The 19,413-nt window shown below is 36.5% G+C and overlaps 1 protein-coding gene across 1 annotated transcript in view; it reads left to right on the forward strand.

Annotated features, from left to right (window-relative positions):
• LRP1 (LDL receptor protein 1) overlaps positions 1-19,413 on the forward strand; it is a 1,646,373-nt gene that overhangs the window by 407,445 nt on the left and 1,219,515 nt on the right. The gene's annotated exons all lie outside the window — the stretch shown is intronic.

Below are 19,413 nucleotides of genomic sequence, written 5' to 3' on the forward strand. Positions count from 1 at the left end.
TTCTTCTAGTAGCTTCTAGAAAAAATTTTTAGAAGTTTCAAATGTGTTGTAATGTTGGATAAGGAAACTCATATACAGTGATATTTTTAGACTTTGGAAAGGCATTTGATTATCACATGCCAAGTAAATGTACAAACTGGGGAAGATGGAAATGGATATTAAATTGGATAGATGAATTGGAGTTGAGCTCTGAATGTTACTAGCAAATTGTATATCAGGGTGGAGGGAGACAGTGTCCCAGAATATAAAGCCAAACAGTACCATTATGCAGGTTTCTGTTTTGGGGCTGATCCTGTTGAGATTATTTGTTAATGATGTTTCATGTGGATTGACTCGAGGATCTTCAGTTTGCTGATGATGCAAAGTTGGAGAAAGTCATTCTCTAGAAAAAGATTTAAAATATACTTTTACCTTGGATGAATGAGTGGGGTTGCAGATTTAATGTTAATAAGTGCTGTTGCACTTCGGAGTGCATAGATATAAGGCTTTGTACTGTATAGGTGGGACTGTTATTATTTTAGAGGATTATTTTACAGGAGGTAGACCTAATTTGAGATCTGATTGTGATGCTCGACAATGCCCTCAATTTCAGAGGGTGTTTAATGTTTCAAAGACTACACAGCACATTCCTGGAATGATATGCACATATAAATGTTCTTTATTATAGCAGCAGTGTGCGAAGTATACAAGGAGATTGTACTGTACAATTCATTGCTCAGAAACCATATGTGGATTGTTGTGTTCACATTTGCTCATTTATTTTTTCATTGTGATTTGGAAATGCTGGAGAAGGCTTAGAAATGAATAAAATAAGTATGGGATAAAATAGTATGCTATGGTACTATTTTATGAGAATTTCAATCTAAAAAAGTTTGTAAACCTACAGCACTGTAGTATCTTGGGTAAGCAAAAGGTTAATAAATTCATGAACTCAGCTTTTTTGAGATCAGAGATGCTACTGTTTTTTTCCTAAGTTACACTACTCTTTCCAGAAATAGAGCAGTAGTAAGAGATGCTGTTTTATTCATTCAGGTTTGGTAGTAGTTTGAAAAATAGGAGTGGTATTCCGTCCCATATTTAAATTAAAAAAAATCATGAAAGAAGTAAGTTTTAGAAATATTTTGTTCCCAATTTTTCAACCTATAGAGCATAAACATTGTGGATGAACAGAAAGTTGAGGAGTAAGAAGAAACTTTAGCAATACATTTTGAAGTACAGTTTCTACCTTTTATCTGACTTACTACACAACGATCCTTCAAAAATTTAAAATTGCACTGACCCCTGAAATCGCACTTTCCACAACAATACATCAATGTGCTTCTGTGTAGTCAGCTGAACTTAATCACATTTTTCTTTTTTCTCCTAACATTTACATTAGTAATTTAGAAATTTACCTCCGCTAAGGCACTCCGTATCTATGACCGCACAGAAAAAGTAATGCTTAGAGAACAGATTCAAACAGCCCGCCAAAACCCTAGCTACAACACAAAATCTGGTTTCTAAATTACAATCAGAACTATCGAACTATGTTAATCCAGACATTCTACAAACACCTGAAAGAATTACTGACAATTTGGCCAAGCATACCCTGGAAAAGAATAAAGAAAAACTCAAGAAAAAATTCCACAGTTTGAAACAACGGCAAAATATGGCGGCCAATCACAGGAATCCATCCAATCAGAGGACTCCTTCCCCTAGAAAAAACAGTTAACAACAAACAAGGGAGAAAAGGAGCGACCAACCACTGACAAGCAAGAACCATGTGATTAACCTATCAAGCCACACCCTGAACAATGGCGAACTTACGTTACTGAATAAAGGATGTGAACTACACAATAGCACCGAAAAAGGTAAACAAATACAATTTTATCTACCACATTGAAAGAGGCATCAGATCCCTACCTAACAATATTGCAGATAAAATACAACTAGAAACCAGTAATGTCCTAAATACCAAGAAAACCATACAGAACAACCTGACTAAAACAGAATTAGCAGCAATTAAATCATTAAAAGCCAAACAAAACATAATAATAACGAAAGCGGATAAAGGCAGTGCCACTGTTTGTCCTTGACAGGTCAACATACATACTGCAAATGAACCAACTAGTAGCCGATAACAACATATATAAAATGGTAAATTATAACCCAACAAAAAGGATAAAGGATAAAACAGAAAAACTACTAAAGTCCGTCACTTCATGGCCACCAGACACGGTTAAAAAACTCAAACCCCACTACGCCCGACCCCCAAGAATATATGGGGTTCCGAAAATACACAAACAAAATGTGCCCCTTCGACCAATCGTGGAAGGAATAGACAGTCCCAATTACCACCTAGCCAAGAAATTAGCGGCAACACTCAAGGAGTTGGTAGGTCATTCCCCCCTCCTACATAAAAAAACACACAACACTTCATAAACAAAATCAAAAACATAACACTCGACAAAGACGACTTATTAGTCAGTTTTGACGTTTCTTCCCTTTTTCACTAATGTCCCCATCAATGACACAATTCTCCCTCTACAGAACAAATTTCCGCCCAACATTACGGCCCTCTTTGCCCACGTACTAAAGTTCGGTTACTTCGTGTGGCAAAACAAATTCTACCTACAAAAGGAAGGTACAGCCATGGGCTCACCATTATCCTCCCCCAATCACTAACTTTTACATGGAAACCTTTGAGCAAAGGGCTCTTGATTCCACCACGCTACGACCGACAGTCTGGCTCAGATACATCTACGACGTGTTCGTGATCTGGCCGCACGGGCGACAAACGCTAAACACATTCCTCAGCCACCTAAACAAACAACACGAACGCATACAATTTACCATCGAAATTGAAAACCAAAATGCACTCCCGTTCCTAGACACACTAGACACACGTCTTCCTTCAGGCAGTCTATCCGTCACAGTCTACCGAAAACTGACACACACGGGCCAATACATACATGCGAATTCATACCACCACTCAGCACAAAAATATGGAGTCATTAACACCCTTAAAAACAGAGCCACAACTATTTGCTCTAACCAGCAAGCCCTGAAACAAGAACTAAAAATCATTAGTGACACATTCATAAATAATGGCTATAACAAAATTACTCAATAAAATACTCTATAAAACCACCACAAAAACGAATCTAGATTACAGTAAAACCATAGCCATCGCATACATTAAAGGATTATCAGAAAAAATCAACAGAATCCTACAACATTATAACCTAAATGCCACTTTAAACCACCCACTAAATTTAAAACCATATTCAGCTCCTCTAAGGATCCTCTCCTCCCATTAGCACATCCTGGAGTCTATTGCATCCGCTGCACCTGTAACTTACCGTACATTGGTGAAATAGGACGGACAATCCCTATACGCAAGAAAGAACACATTAGATACATTAAATATAACCATTATGGTGAAGCAGGCCTCTCAGACCACGCACTTAACACCTTACACCAAATCAACTGGAAAAGCACCTGCTCCTTACACCGCACAAAAACCTAGTACGAAAGAAAATTTAAGGAATCCTGCGAAATCCTGATAAACCACCCAAATATCAATAACAAAGATGGTATGAAAATTCCAAGGATCTGGATGGCACACATTCAGCCAACCTAATATGAAAGATTCAACATAAGTCAGGACTCTAGGCAATCCGCTAGTATTAGAAACCATTCCACTCCAACTGGCTGGAATAATGTTAATATATGTATATAGTAGACAACACTTATAATAGGACTCTAGCGTTGATGTATAATTTTTTATTTTTAATTTTTTTTTTTTTTTCCCACCGGAGGTCAGGCCAACAGTTGTGGTAGCGACTGGTCAGTGTCTTTAACGAACCAGTTTGATTGTAGTATAGCTTGTTTCTTGTGTATATTTGTACGCTCCAGAAGATGACCTTGACATAAAGGTCAAAACGTCGAATTGTAGATTTTAGTTATATTAAACTAAAGTTTTTATTCAAACACGGTAGTTGTCTCCATAATTTTCAAAAATGCATTCGGATCACCATGCAAGCCTAAAAGAAAACATAACCTTACACTTTGCCACATTAAATTGACATCCATTTCCTTAGCCCAGTCCTCCAAACTATCCAAATCATCTTTGGCCTCCGTTGATCCCATTCCTACCTTGATGCCTTATACAAACAAATAAAAATGGGATAGTTAGTATAAGGCATCAAGGTAGGAATGGGGCCAACGGAGGTCTGCAATTCATGTATACTAATGCTAGGAGTATTATGAACAAGAAGGAAGAGTTTTTGGCCATGGTTGGCACTTCCAGACCACAGGTTATTGGCATTAGTCAAACATGGCTGACTGAAGATGATATAGCTAATGGGATTGAATGTGAGGGGTATAGTATATTCAGGAATGACAGGGAGAATAAAATAGGGGGAGGAGTATTATTGATGATAGCTGATGAGCTGCAGCCAAGGAGAATAGAAGTTGAATTGCAGGATAGAGAAAAGAGCACATTTGAGGCCATTTGGTGTGAGATTGTGGCTAGCAGAACAAAATATACAATTATGCCTGAGCGAATCTACCTTACTCACTCAGGCATATTATACTCATTCATACACTCAACTGCCTCCCTAAGGTCTGCATATCTACTTTCCCCACCCCTTAATAAATCTAGTTTCTCTGATTCTGCACGTCCACTTCATTCAACAACACTTTTTCAAGTCTTCTTAAACCAAATCCATTCAAATGCAAACCATCCATCTTATATAGATCCTTTCACCCATCGAACTCACTCCACACGTCCACAAATTCCACACCACTCGCCATGCATAACCCACGCATAAGTCATTTGCAATTATGGCCCTCCTCCTAAACTCTTTAACTGTCATACTGTGGCAAAAGACTAATCATCCTAACTCTCTCACTCTTTTCTTTTGCTACCTCAAACAATTCATTCAGGTTCTCTATCATTTCCATTTTATCTCCTTTCAAATCATTCATACCTGCCATAACTATCATTTCTTTCACTCTTTGCTTTTGCTCCCTAATAGACTCGCTTATGTCCTTAATGGTTGCATCAGGTTGGTACGATTTTGTCAAATTCTCTACTATCACACCTCGTACTAACGAATCTCCATACAGCACTCGCTCCTTCGTTTTGGTTACGTTCACAATCATACTCTTCTTTTTTCTATCATAGTCATACAAGAAGTATGGTGGTATAAAAGTCTTACAGTGGCTGCACTGCATAGTTCAGAAAGCCTGGACAGAGGGACAAATTCCTGATGATTGGAGTAGAGTTCTAATAGTGCCCATATATATAAAGGGAAATAAAACTGAATGTGAGAATTACAGAGGTATTTCCCTATTGAGTGTTCCTGGCAAGATCTATGCAAGTATACTTGAGAAACAGTTGAGAAGAATTTTGGAAGAAAAGCTTGGTGAAGAACAAGCTGGATTCAGGCCAAATAGAGGCTGTCAGGATCAGATCTTCATTTTATGATAAATAGTCGAGAAAGCATGGGAATATAACAAAGATTATTATTATTATTATTATTATTATTATTATTATTGTTGTTGTTCCGGGCAACTCCAAGGCATCGACAGACTCATCGAGGGAGGCCCTAACATCATGTCAAGAACAACTATTCGACATTGACACAGTATCTATCATACCTTGCCTTGAACTCATTCACGATTGTAGCACCCACAACAGACTCTGGAAGCTTATTCCACTCATTCACCACTCTCCAAGTAAAAAACCTAGCTCTAACTCCCTTGTCAACCACCCTCTTGCCCAGTTTCCATGCATGGCCCCTAGTCCTCCCACCACCAGTCATATTTTCAAAAATATCATCTGAATCAATCTTATAGAAACCCTTCAGTAATTTGAATGTCTCAATCATATCACCCCCCTCCTTCGCCTATCGTCCAATTTCTGCAACCCACAAATCTTCAACCTATTCTCATAAGGTTCATTCCACAGACCTGCTATCACCTTGGTCACTCGTCTCTGGATCCTCTCCACTTCCTCCCCGTCACTAAGAAACCCTGGTGCCCATAACTGGGCACAGTAGTCCAGATGGGGATCTTATCAAGGCTCGATACAGAGGAACAACAACTTGTTTGTCTCTGCATGTTAAAGTATTTTTCAGAGGCCAAGTGAGTTGATGAGCTGATTTAGTCACTTTTGCAATGTGCCCCCTAAACTTCAATTCCCTATCCATCAACACTCCCAAATCCCTGGCCTCATCAATCTCCTGGAGTACAGTTCCACCAATGCGATATACTGCTGCTATTCTTTTCACCCCAAAGTGCATAACCTTACACTTTGGCACATTAAAAAATTTACATCCATTTTTTCTAGCCCAGTCTTCCAAACTATCCAAATCATCCTGTAAAATTTTGACATCCTGTGCACTCACAATTGCTCTACCCAACTTTGCATCATCAACAAACAAGTGAACACTTCCTCTCAAATCCTTTCCTATATCATTGATGAACAAATTGAAAAGCAGTGGTCCAAGAACAGAGCCCTGCAGCACATCACTAGTCACAAGCCGTCTTTTAGACTACACTCCTGAATAAACCACTCTCTGGTATCTCTCCTTCAACTACCCTCCTATTTATCTCACCAACCCTATATCTATCCCCATCTGCTCCAGTTTATTGATTAGGGTTCCATGTGGTATCCTGTCAAAGGCCTTGGCAAGGTCCAGTAGTATCACTGTAAACCCATTACCCCTATCCAGTTCAGCCGTCACTGTGTTATAAAACGTGAGCAAGTTACTGAGGCATGATCTACCCTTCACAGAACCATGTTGTCCCCGATATAATATCCCATTTTCATCTATCCAATTCTGTATTCTTTTCTTGACTAATTTCTCTAAGACCTTGACAATGATTCCTGATATGCTAATCGGTCGGTAATTTACAACAGCAGTCTTGGAACCACCTTTATGCAGTAGAACTATTTTCCCCTCTTTCTACCCCCTCGGAACTAACCCAGACCCGAGACTCAAATTAAACAAAATGGTTAAGGGTACTGACAATTCTTTAGCTGCTTCTCGTACAACACGAGCTGGTATACCATCCAATCCCACAGATGTATTGACATTGAGGTTATGCAATAGACTACTCACCTCCACTTCATTCACCACAATTCTCATATAGTCTCATATAGTCTACTGGTTTATTCATTTCTGCAATGTCACCACCTGGGTGATATATATACTTGCAAAGTGCTCACTCAGTAACTCAACTAGATCAACTGATTCAGTTACCTCCTAACCATCAGCATTCTTTAAAATCATTCTGCCATGTACATTTTTCCTTTTACTTGCTACATATCTAAAAAACTGTTTAGAATTCTCTTTAGCCTGCATGGCCAATGTTCTTTCGTAATGCTTTTTTGCTTTTCTTACCACACTCGTTACCCTTCTGGCCTGCGCTTTATACTGTTCATGTGCCTGCTGGTCACCTTTCTCCTTAAATTCCCTCCATAGTTGTTTCTTTTTTTGCAGCTCAAGCTTAATGGTGTTCTTCATCCATTTAACCACTAGTTTATTTATTATTCGGACTCTAGGTATACAGTCAGCCATTGCTTCATGCAAACACCTCTTAACTGCCTCCCATGCACTATCAACTTCTAGTCCTTGCAGTTGTACATGCCATGGCACTGAACCAATCAAACTCCTAAGCTTGTCATACTTTCCAGCCCGATAATTCCACATGTACCCTGTCTTAATTGAAAATTCTACACCTTTAGCCACCTCCCAAGTCAAGACCCTATGATCACTCTCACCAATTGGTGGCAATGTGGTCATATTTGTTACAGCCAAATCCTCAGATGTAATTACTAGGTCAAGCACTCTCTAACCCGTAGTATTTTCCATTACGTGCTGTCGCAGATAGTTATCCCTTAATAACTGCATAAAATCCAATTCCTTCCTCCGGTGTGTCCTCTCCTCACTCCAATCAATGCGACCATAGTTGAAATCTCCCATAATAATTACCCTCCTTCCACTCATTTCTTCTATTTGCTTGTGCATACTGTCACCACCAACTTTTCCATCACCTGGTCTATAGCAGCACCCAATTGTATATTTAGTTCTGCTAGCCACAATCTCACACCAAATGGGCTCAAATGTGCTCTTTTCTCTATCCTGCAATTCAACTTCTATTCTCCTTGGCTGTAGCTCATCAGCTATCATCAACAACACTCCTCCCCCCATTTTATTCTCCCTGTCATTCCTGAACACACTATACCCATCACATTCAATCCCACTAGCTATATCATCTACAGTCAGCCATGATTCACTAATACCAATAACCTGTGGTCTGGAAGTGCCAACCATGGCCAAAAACTCTTCCTTCTTGTACCTAATACTCCTAGCATTAGTGTACATGAATTTAAGACCCCCATTAGTCCCAATCCTACCTTGATGCCGTATATTAACTATCCCACTCTGATTTGTTGTCCTTATTCGCTCGGGCATATTATATTCATTCATACATTCAACTGCCTCCCTAAGGACTGTATATCTAACCCACCCCCCTAATAAATCTAGTTTCCCTGAATTTGCACATCCATTACATTCAGCAACACTTTCTCAAGTCTCCTTACACTGTAACCATTCAAATGCAAGCCATCCATCTTATATAGATCTTATAAGTTAGTAATGATTTTAATTTTTCATGTAGTACTATCATATCCTGTACACCCCTTGAGGGTACATCTCAGGAATTTGATGATGTTGTAAAAAGTTATGACAAATATTAACACATGATAATCATTCAGACATTGATGCAGACGATTTATGCAAAGAAATTTTACCCTGCCAACCATTTGTTTCTAATTTTAAAAACGATATATATCAAATAATTCAGTATATTTATTCAAATGACTTAATCACAGTTTATCCAAAATTTACAATTTGTCTTAGAATTCTTTTGTTATTACAGTATCTGTGGCATCTGTGGAAAACCGTCCTTTTCTAAACTTCAAATTATTAAAGACTACTTGCGCTCCACATTGGTACAAGACAGACTTTCAAATCTTACCATTATATCAATAGATTCAGATATTTTGGATCAACTTGATATACATGATATTATTCGAGAATTTTCATTAATGAAAACTAGAAAAGTTCAATTCACTAAGTGATTTTTCTTTCTGTATAAATATTTATTTAACTATTTCTTTACCCAATAATGTTTAATATGTTCCTATTTTATATACTTTATTTTTGTTGTTTTTGTACCCTTCTTGTATGTTTGTTTTTTTATACAATTTTTTTTTTTTTTTGTAATTTCTGCTTTTTGTTCAATAACTTATAATTAATATATTTCTTATTTCATTTTTATTCACTGATATGTTTTTATACAGTGATTTTTTATTTGGGGAGGGGGTATTGGGGCGCCAACTGAAGTTTTGCACACTGGCGCCGGACACTACTGGCATGCCCCTGACTGTATATAAATGAGGGAAAATGGAACGTTAGTTGCGGTTTCTGATGACTTGAAACAAGGAATAAACTCCTAATTCTGTTGATACTTATTGCCCCCCCCCCACCTCTCTCTCTCTCTCAAAAAAAAAAAAAAATAACAATAAGCATTAATTGCACAGTAGCTTCAATACCAATTATGCAGACATAAAATAATTTAAAGCGATTTTATTTCTACTTGATGTTCATTTCAGCACCAATGCAAATACTTTCATTTCATTAATGCAGAATATTCTACACATAAATATGTTAGAATAAACATTGATTTTATACAATAAAATTATGAAATTACTGTAAATTTAAATTTACAGTAATTCCTCTACAGTGCAACAAAAAACAAAGGATGATTTTACAAAAAGTTTGGTCTTCCTTAATTCATTACAGAAAGAATAAAACATGCGAGATATACTAAAATACAGGAATATGTTTTCCTGTATTTTTCCAAAAAAACCATGTAGATACTATTTTTATTTCCTCGACTACTTTTGTGAAAATTCATTTATTCCACTTCATCAGGATAATTATATGAATAAACTACAAAACTAGAAAACAACTAATAACAGTTAACAACTCTAGTGAAAATATTTTAACGTGATTAGTTGTGAGATGATATGGCAAATATGAGTGTGCTGTGATGAATTAAGGAAGACCAAACTTTTTATAAAATAATACTTTGTTTTTTGTTGCACTATAGAGGATGTTGCATTATTTCAGCTGATTGTTTGAATGCTCATGAAAAAAAAAAAGGAAATCTATGTGGAACATTTTTTTGTGAAGGATTGTTTTGGCTGAAATGAATGATTTGAAAGGAGAAAGGTATGGTATGAAGGAGAATATGAAATAGTTACTGGAAGTAGCAAAAGAAAGGAGTGATAGAGTTAAGATACTGAGTTTGTTGCCAGAGTATGACAGATTTGAGCTGAGAAGAAGTATTATGAGTTGATGTGCATAACCTACACATCACTCATAATACTGAATGAGTCGATGTGTAGGTTATGCAGGAGAAGGAGGAATGATATCGAGTTTCTGGATGTGTGGAGTGAGTTTGACAGATGAAAGGAGATGTACAGGAAGGATTGTTTGCATCTGAATAAATTTGGTGTTCAGAGGCTGGAAAAGTGTTGTTGAATGAAATGACAGTGGATGTGCAAAATCAGGGAAACTGGAGCCTTTGGATTGAGGGAGGGAGGGGCCCTGTTGAGCAGGTGCACCAATATCAGAGAGGCATTTGAGTGTAAGAATAATGTGTATAAAATGCCTAAATTAATACCACTGGTAACAAATCAAAATGGGATAGTTGGTATAAAGTGGCAGGGCAGCAGTGGGCCTAAGGGGCTTTTGCACTTTATATACACTAATGCCAGGCGCATTCAGAACAAGGGGAAGAGTTTTTAGCATTGGTAAGTCCATCCTGGCCAGATGTTATTGGCATTAGCTGATGGAAGATGATCTAGTTAGTGGAATAGCATGCGAAGGACATAGTGTGTTCAGGGAGGATGGAATGAAAAGAATGGGGGAGGAGTATTATTGATGATAGCTGATGAATTGCAACCAAAATGAGTAGACGTTTATCTGCAGGCCAGTGAAAATAACACATTTGAGATCATCTGGTGTGAGATATGGCCCGAATAAAACATACAGTTAGCTGCTGTTATATACACAGTGGGTTGTGAAGGATGATGTTGGTGGTATGCATCAGCAAATAAGCTCAATGAGTGGAGGACAAGAAATTATTATGGGGGGACTTCAACTATGGACTTCAAATATATGTGCCATTCATAAGCCAAATCGATTAACTCCACTTTTTGAATTTTTTTTAAATTTTAGTGTCAAAGCACTTGATTGACTCCTAACTTTTAGTAGTACTGTCATATCCTGTACACCCCTTGAGGGTACATGGCAGGAATTTGATGATGATGATGATGATGAATAAATTTCCCTAATAATAAGGATTAACACCACTAAATGACAAAATTTTTGTTAGCCATCGAATAATAAATAATTTATTTCAGAAGCCAATCTAATTAACTCCATACTCTAATGTAAATCGTTTTGCAATAATGCAATTCAAACGCAGAAACAAGTACTTGATGATAACGGTAAATTGTTTAGTGCTGTCTCATCACAAAAAAAGTAAAATCAGTTACAGTCTAACTGCCGCAGAAGTAAGTACGTGAATTTTAGTGTCAGTTGTTTTTAGAAAAAAGAAAAATTATACTGTTATAATATCAAGATGCATGAGACTAATAATAATTATTTGATGTGGAAAATGACAAATCTGATGGTTCTTCAGTACAATTTATTAGCAGAAAGCTCGGCTCAAGAAAACGTTTATGTATTTCTTTGGATTCGTCATCTGATTGTAGCAGTGAAAACATTACAACAAATAATTCAATTGGGTGGAAAAGAAGTTATAATCCTGATAAATGGGATTGAAATGTCCAAAAGCATAGAAGAATAAAAGGTTTGGAATACAGAAATAGAAGGAGAAATTTAATACCTGTGAAAAACATTTGTAGATGTAATATGTCGTTGTCGTCAGAAGTGCAATGAAAAAATTACTTCGGATAAAAGAGAAGCTGCCATGGAGGTATTTTATAATTTAGACAGTTAACTGGGGTGCTTAAGGGTCAAAGCTGTATAACTGAGAGGAGACCTCCACATAGCCTTTAAAGGAATGTGGAGAACTGACCAGGGCTTCTGACCTAATGTCCAACCCTCACCTTCTCGTGGTGCACCCTGTTGGGTATCTACTTGGATACTGAACGAACGAGGATGGGCTGGCAATTTGGGATTTAGCCGACCAAATTGTATTCTTATTGATTAAACCAAAATAAAAAATGATGGTACAACATGACAAAATTTCATGCCAGCTGGGGCATCGCCCGGTTAAACAAGGCCCCCGTTGTTTTCGCCAGGGAACCAGGGCGAACAGCGAAAAGTCAGCTACTGGAACAAATCTGAAAACAAACCCCAACTCAACATCACCAGAGTTAAAGATCGGTACTATCAACGGAAGAAGCCTTAATGGCAAAGAAATGGAGCTAGCTGAGGAATTAGATAAGTACCAGGTCGACATAATAGGGGTGACTGAAGCAAAAAAAAACCAGAACGGGTGAGATCTTTCTGAGCAATAAATACAAAATGTTATATTCAGGCAATGACAATCAAGAAAAAGAAGGAGTAGCCATAGTATTCAACACAAAATACGAGGCTAATCTTCTTGAATGGCAGTCAGTCTCAAGTAGAGTGATGTGGGCAAATATGAGAATGGGGAACTGGACAATGAGACTTATTTGTGCCTATGGTCCTACAGAAGGTTCTACTAAGGTAGAAGTGGAGGAATTTTTTGAGGCTTTAGAAAAAGCAACTGACACAATGAAAAAGGAAAAGTTGGTCCTTGTTGGGGATCTAAATAGCAGAGTAGGAAATGATTGTGAGACATACAAAAATATTTTCTGAAAATTTGGAGAAAAGAGCAAAGCTAATAATAATGGCAAATATCTGTTAGATTTCTGCTCAGGACATGGACTGGTTATTACTAACACCATGTTCCAACATAAAAATGTGCACAAATTCACATGGAGAGAAGAGGCTAGGAATAAGAAAAGTCTCATTGACTATGTTATTGTTGATAGTGATGTTTTCTCCCTGGTGCAGGACACCAGAGTGTACAGAGGATTTGAAATTGGAAGTGATCACTATTTAGTCTTGAGCAGGATAAAATTGAATTTCATATTGAAAAGAATAACATGTAAGAAAGTTTTAAAGCGAATAAAAGTTGAGCAGCTCTCAGATGTGAACTGTAGACTAAAATACAGAAATATTATTGAAAAGAAAATGAAAGAGTTTGAGAACAGGAATCAAACCTTGGAGATTCAGTGGCAAACTCTGAAGGAAACATTGATTGATTCTGCCAGAGAGGCATGTGGTGAGGTTGTGTGCAAGGATAAAAAAATCTGAACTCCCTGGTGGACACAGGAAGTTAAAGAGGCAGTGAAGGAAAAGAAGAAAGCATATCAAAAGTTCCTGGCAAATAAGTCAGCTTTTACTCTTACAGAATACAGAGACAAATGTAAGAAAGCTAAACAGTGTGTAAAACTAGCTAAACAAAAGTCATGGGAGGACTTTGGCAAGAATATAGAAAATAAATATCAAGAAGGTGGCAAAATATTCTGGAGGTTGTTGAAGAAGCTTAGGAATGGAGGAAAGAGTGCTGTAAAAAGAGTTAGAGATGATAAAGGTGACATGAAAAACAGGAGAAAAAGATATCCTTGAAGTATGGAGTAATTACTTTGAAAAACTGCTAAATGAAACAAGCAGTGATGACAGCACAGTGGTAAAAAACACTGACCAGGCATGCAGGCAGGAATACATATCCATACTTGAAGTAGAAAAAGCCATCAAAGGCTTGAAATGTGGAAAGGCAGCTGGAGTAGATGATATTCGACCAGAAATGCTGAAGTATAGTGGTATAAGAGTCTTACAGTGGCTGCACTGCATAGTTCAGAAAGCCTGGACAGAGGGACGAATTCCCGATGATTGGAGTAGAGCTCTCATAGTACCCATATATAAAAAGGGAAATAAAACTGAATGTGAGAATTACAGAGGTATTTCCCTACTGAGTGTTCCTGGCAAGATCTATACAAGTATACTTGAGAAATGGTTGAGAAGAATTGTGGAAGAAAAGCTTGGTGAAGAACAAGCTGGATTCAGGCCAAACAGAGGCTGTCATGATGAGATTTTCACTTTACGACAAATAGTCGAGAAAGCATGGGAATATAACAAAAATCTGTATTTAAGTTTTGTTGATTTGGAAAAGGCATATGACAAGGTGCCAAGAGAGAAGCTATTCAATACGCTGCAGTTATATGGTGTCAATGGGGCACTATACCGAGCTATACTTAGTCTTTATTTGGGTTGTAAGTCAGCAGTTAGAATTGAAGGAAGTACAGGAAGATCGTTTAATGTTAAATCTGGGGTGAGACAAGGATGTACATTATCCCCTCTGTTATTCATTATCTATATGGATCACATTATGAAGGAAAGTGGTATTAGGCATGATATCAAAATTGGAATGTTAATGTTCAGCGCTTTGCTTTATGCGGATGATGTTATACTTCTAAATAAATCCGCTACAAGTCTGCAAGTCTACAAGTCTGAATAACTGTTGTAAAAGATATGGTATGAAGGTCAGCAATAAAAAGACAAAGACAATGAAAATAGGCAGAATCATTGAAAATGTCAAATGTGTTGTGCATGGAGAACCTGTGGAACAAGTAAAACATTTCAGCTACTTAGGCACAATTTTTACTGAAGATGGTAAAAATAAATATAGAAATGGACAACTGAATCAGCAAAGCTGGTATGGTGGGAAGTCAATTGAATAAATTCATATGGAATAAGAGAGAAATTAGTCGGAACACTAAATTAGCTGTATACAAGACAGTGTTCAAACCAGTTTTAACTTATGGATCTGAGAGCTGGGTCAGAAGTAAAACACTTGTTTTGATATGAGAGTCCTGAGAAAGATTATAGGCGTGAACAGATGGCATCAATGGCAATATTATATTAAAAATGAGGATATTAGGAAAGAACTTGACATTGTCAGCATCCAGGAATGCGTTAGCAGAGCTAATCTCAGGTGGTATGGTCACTTAAATAGAATGGGTGAGGAAAGATTGCCAAAACAAGTGTTCTCTGCCAGGTTGGCAGCAAAACGACCCGGAGGAAGACCAAGATATAGGTGGATTGATACGGTACAAAGTGCCTTAGATGATAGAAATATAAGATCTGATAATGTTGGAGTCTTGACAAGTAAGACTGATTTGGAGGAAAATTGTAGATAGGAAGTTAGTAATGATGTAATTTTTTTCATGTAGTACTATCATATCCTGTACACCCCTTGAGGGTAAATAGCAGGAATTTGATGATGATAATGATGAGAGTTAACTTGAGCAAAATATTTTTTAACAGGTTGTATTAAAGTTAACGAAATAAAAAGAAGGCACCCGAAGGATAACAGTAAAATGCCAAGATCATGTTCTTTCACATATTATTTTCGAAATAGCCGTAAAATTTTATGTTGTTTGCAAAAAATATTTTAAGGATACTTATCAGATAAGTGACGGATGAACATACGACTGTTTTTGTAAAGAACAAGTTTCGTCTTTGATTGATCGTTGCGGTCACCATGTTTCTGGCAATAAAATCGATGACACACACATTGGTATAAAACATATAGACTCATTTCCCGCCTACACTAGTCACTACACAAGAGCTCACAATCCAAGACGAAAATATTTATATCCAGACCTAAATATTAAGAAAATGTATGAACTGTACATTGTGCAACGTAAAGATGAAGATATAGTCCCGGTGAAAGAAAAATATTACTACAAGGTATTCTCCACTAAATTTAATTTACATTTCAAGCAGCCGTCTAAACATACATTCCAAATTTGTGATTCTTTGCAAATAAAAATTCATTCTTCGGATAGTGAGGGAATTTGGATGGCAAAACTTGAAAAGGATGCTCACTTACAAGAGGCTGAACAGGCTCGTATTCATATGACTGCAGACGGAATGGCAGCATCCGAAGAAATTTTTGTATTTTCTTTTGACTTAGAAAAAGCTTTAGCCTTTCCTAAACTTACTACATAGGTAGCTTATTATAAGCAAAATTTATGTTTATAATTTCAGTTGCCATGATTTTAATTAAAATATAAGCTACATGTTCATTTGGCCAGAAACTGAAGGATCTCGCTGGTCTCAGGAAATTTCATCATGCCTAATAAAGAATATAAAGACTCATGCTAAAAATTATGAAAAAATAATAACCTATTCAGATTCGTGTACTTGACAAAATAGAAATATCAAAACTGTCTTAAGTTTATTGAAATTGGTTCAAAGTACAGAAATAAGAGCTGAGTCAATTGAAATGAAATTTTTGGTAAGTGGACATAGTTATTTGCCTAATGATTCAATTTTTGCCATTATCGAGTCACATGCAAAAAAAATTCAAAACATCTTTTCACCAGATGATTGGTACAATATAATCAAAACCAGTAAAGAGAAAGCACCATTTAATGTGGTTCAAATGACTCATCAGGATTTTTTCTCACCAAATCCTTTAGAAAATTCTATCATTAACAGAAAAGTAACAGTTACAGGGTTACCAGTAAATTGGCTTAAAATGCACTGGATAAAATTAGAAAGGTCGAAACCCCACGTCATGCAATTGAAATATGACTTTAACGAAGAGATAGAATTTCATGCCCTTAATATAAGAAAATCTGTAGCAGGTAGACCACTAGGTCTGAAAAATGTAGACCAGTCTTTGTTATATCCTACAGGTAGAACTGTGACAAGAGAAAAGAGGAAAGATATGATGGACCTGTTGAAATTCATTCCTCCTATTAAACATGGTTATTATAAAAACTTAAGAACAAATCGACATGATGGGACCTCAAATACAGCTGACGAAGAAGACGTAATTTATGTTGCTGATGAATCAATTTAAACAAACTAATAATAATAATTGTAACAGAACAGTTATTATTCATTTTTGTGAAAAATCTTTAATAAAAAATATATGATAATGAAGTTTTTCTGTAATAAAAAAATAATTTGAAGACTGAATTTGATGTTATTACTTTTTTTCACTTGCTAAATCGATTAACTTCCTTAGTCACGCAAAAATTGTAATAATAATAATGATTACTATCTTATACATTTTATATGTCATTAGATAAAAGCTACATCTGCAATAATACATTCTACAATGTTTATTTGAATTTACATTTTAAAAGGAATTTTAAAAAATAATGTATATTATTTTATCACTTTTCTCCACTTTTTGTTTTATGGAGTTAATCGATTTGGCAAGTGAGCGGCTCATATATTGGAAGGAGAAAAGGACACATGGGAGGAATGAAATGAAATTTATGCTGTCACTAAGGAATAATTATCTGAGGCAGCATGTGATGGAATGTACTAGGGGTTTGAGAGTACTAGATCTAGTAATTGTATCAGCGAATTTGTTTGTAACCAAACTGACCACATTGACACTATTTGGTGAGAGCGATCCTATGGTGTTGACTTAGGAGGTGGCTAAATGTGTGGAATTTTCAGTTAAGATGGGGGATGTATTGCATTTCAGGACTGAGAGGTATGACAAGCTTAGGAGATTGCTTGCGTCGTTGCCATGGCATGTGATACTGTAAGGGCTGGATATTGGAAGTGCATGGGAAGTGGTAAAAGAATGTTTGAGGGAAGTAATAGCAGACTGCATACTTGGAGTCAGGAGAGTAAATCAAGTTGAAGTAAATAGATGAATACCATCATTAAGCTGGAGCTACAAAAAAAATTAAATTAAATAAAAAATAAATAAATGAAAGAAAAATTAGTGCAGAGAATTCAAGGAGAAATGTGACCAGCAGGCACATGAGCAGTAAAAAGCACAAACCAGAAGGGTAAGCAGTGTGGTAAGAAAGGCAAAAGTCTGAAAGAAAATTAGCAGTGCAGTCCAAAGATAATCCCAATGAGTTCTTTCAGTATGTGGCAATTAAAATTAAGAATGTTTACGGCAGAATGATATTAATAAATACTAATGGTGGGAAGAGGTGACTAAATCAGGTGAAATAGTAGAATTACTAAGTGAACAGAAGTTTTTTCACTTGTCTATGCTACCAATTATATATTTGGTTTAATCCTTTATCCAAGTGTAAGCAAACAAAGTTTGTGCCTGAAGTATTTTCAGGACTGGGGCAACTCATGGTAAAGGTGGTATAAGTTCTCATCACTTGCCTTAATATCTTCCATAATGCAAAGCACATCTCCTTGCAGACATGTATAATGCTATGCATTAAGGGAAGGGCCACTAACCAGACCGGTTTCAACAAGGAGATGTGCTTTGCATTATGCAAGATACTAAGGCAAGTAATGAGAACTTATACCACTTTTACCACAAGTTGCCCCAGTCCTGAAAATTCTTCAGATGCAAACTTTGTTTGCTTACACTTGGATAAAGGATTAAACCAAATATATAAATACTAAGTGGTCACTTTGAAAGAGTATATCATCTAGGTGGAGATATTTCAGTAATGAGAGAGAGAGACAAAGGCTTTTATGGGAACTGAGGTAAATGAACTGGAGGTGCATAGCATATTACAGAATATTGATGTGAATTCAGCTATGGGATTACATGATATACCAGTTCAAGTTTTATGAGAAGGTGCTAGGGAATTGGCAGGGCCTTTGACCACGTAATTTAATCTAAGTTTCAGTTCTGGGTTAGTCCCAAGGGGTGGAAAGAGGAGAAAATAGTTCCATTGCATAAAGGAGACTCCAAGACTGATGTATCAAATCACCAATTGATCTGCATATTGTTGTCAAGGTACTGGAGAAGTTGGTCAAGAGCAAAATACAGGAATGGATAGACAGTAATGGGATACTGTATGGGGCAACATAGTTTCGTGAAGGGGAGGTTGTGCCTCAGTAACTTATATTTTATAATACAGTGACAGCTGAGTTGGATTAAGGTAATAATGGATTTACGGTGGTACTGCTGGACTTTGCAAAATGGTTTCTTTTATCTATGTTAGTGGAAATTCTGTAGGCTCTATCATGTAAGGAATGGATAATGCCTATTTTTTGCTTTGGATGGTGATGAGACATGGTGCATAGGCACTGTCGGTGCCAGGTTATTTTGTGCCCTAGGCAAAGTTTACAAGTGCGCCTATTATTTCATAAACTAAAATATTTCTAATTGACATTAAACAAAATAAAATTGTCTTTCAGGTTAAATTAATAGGGCTTTTTTATTTTGTTTTTTTAATTAATTTGAAAATTCTCTGTTATAATTCATTTACAAAAAAAAAGTTAAAAATACCGAAATTTAATATTTTAAAATGTTAACGTTTTAAAATATTTATCT

Source organism: Typopeltis vanoorti, chromosome 2 (assembly GCF_054136105.1).
Source record: "Typopeltis vanoorti isolate ZY-2024b chromosome 2, IOZ_Tvanoo_1.0, whole genome shotgun sequence".
NCBI lineage: Eukaryota > Metazoa > Arthropoda > Arachnida > Uropygi > Thelyphonidae > Typopeltis > Typopeltis vanoorti.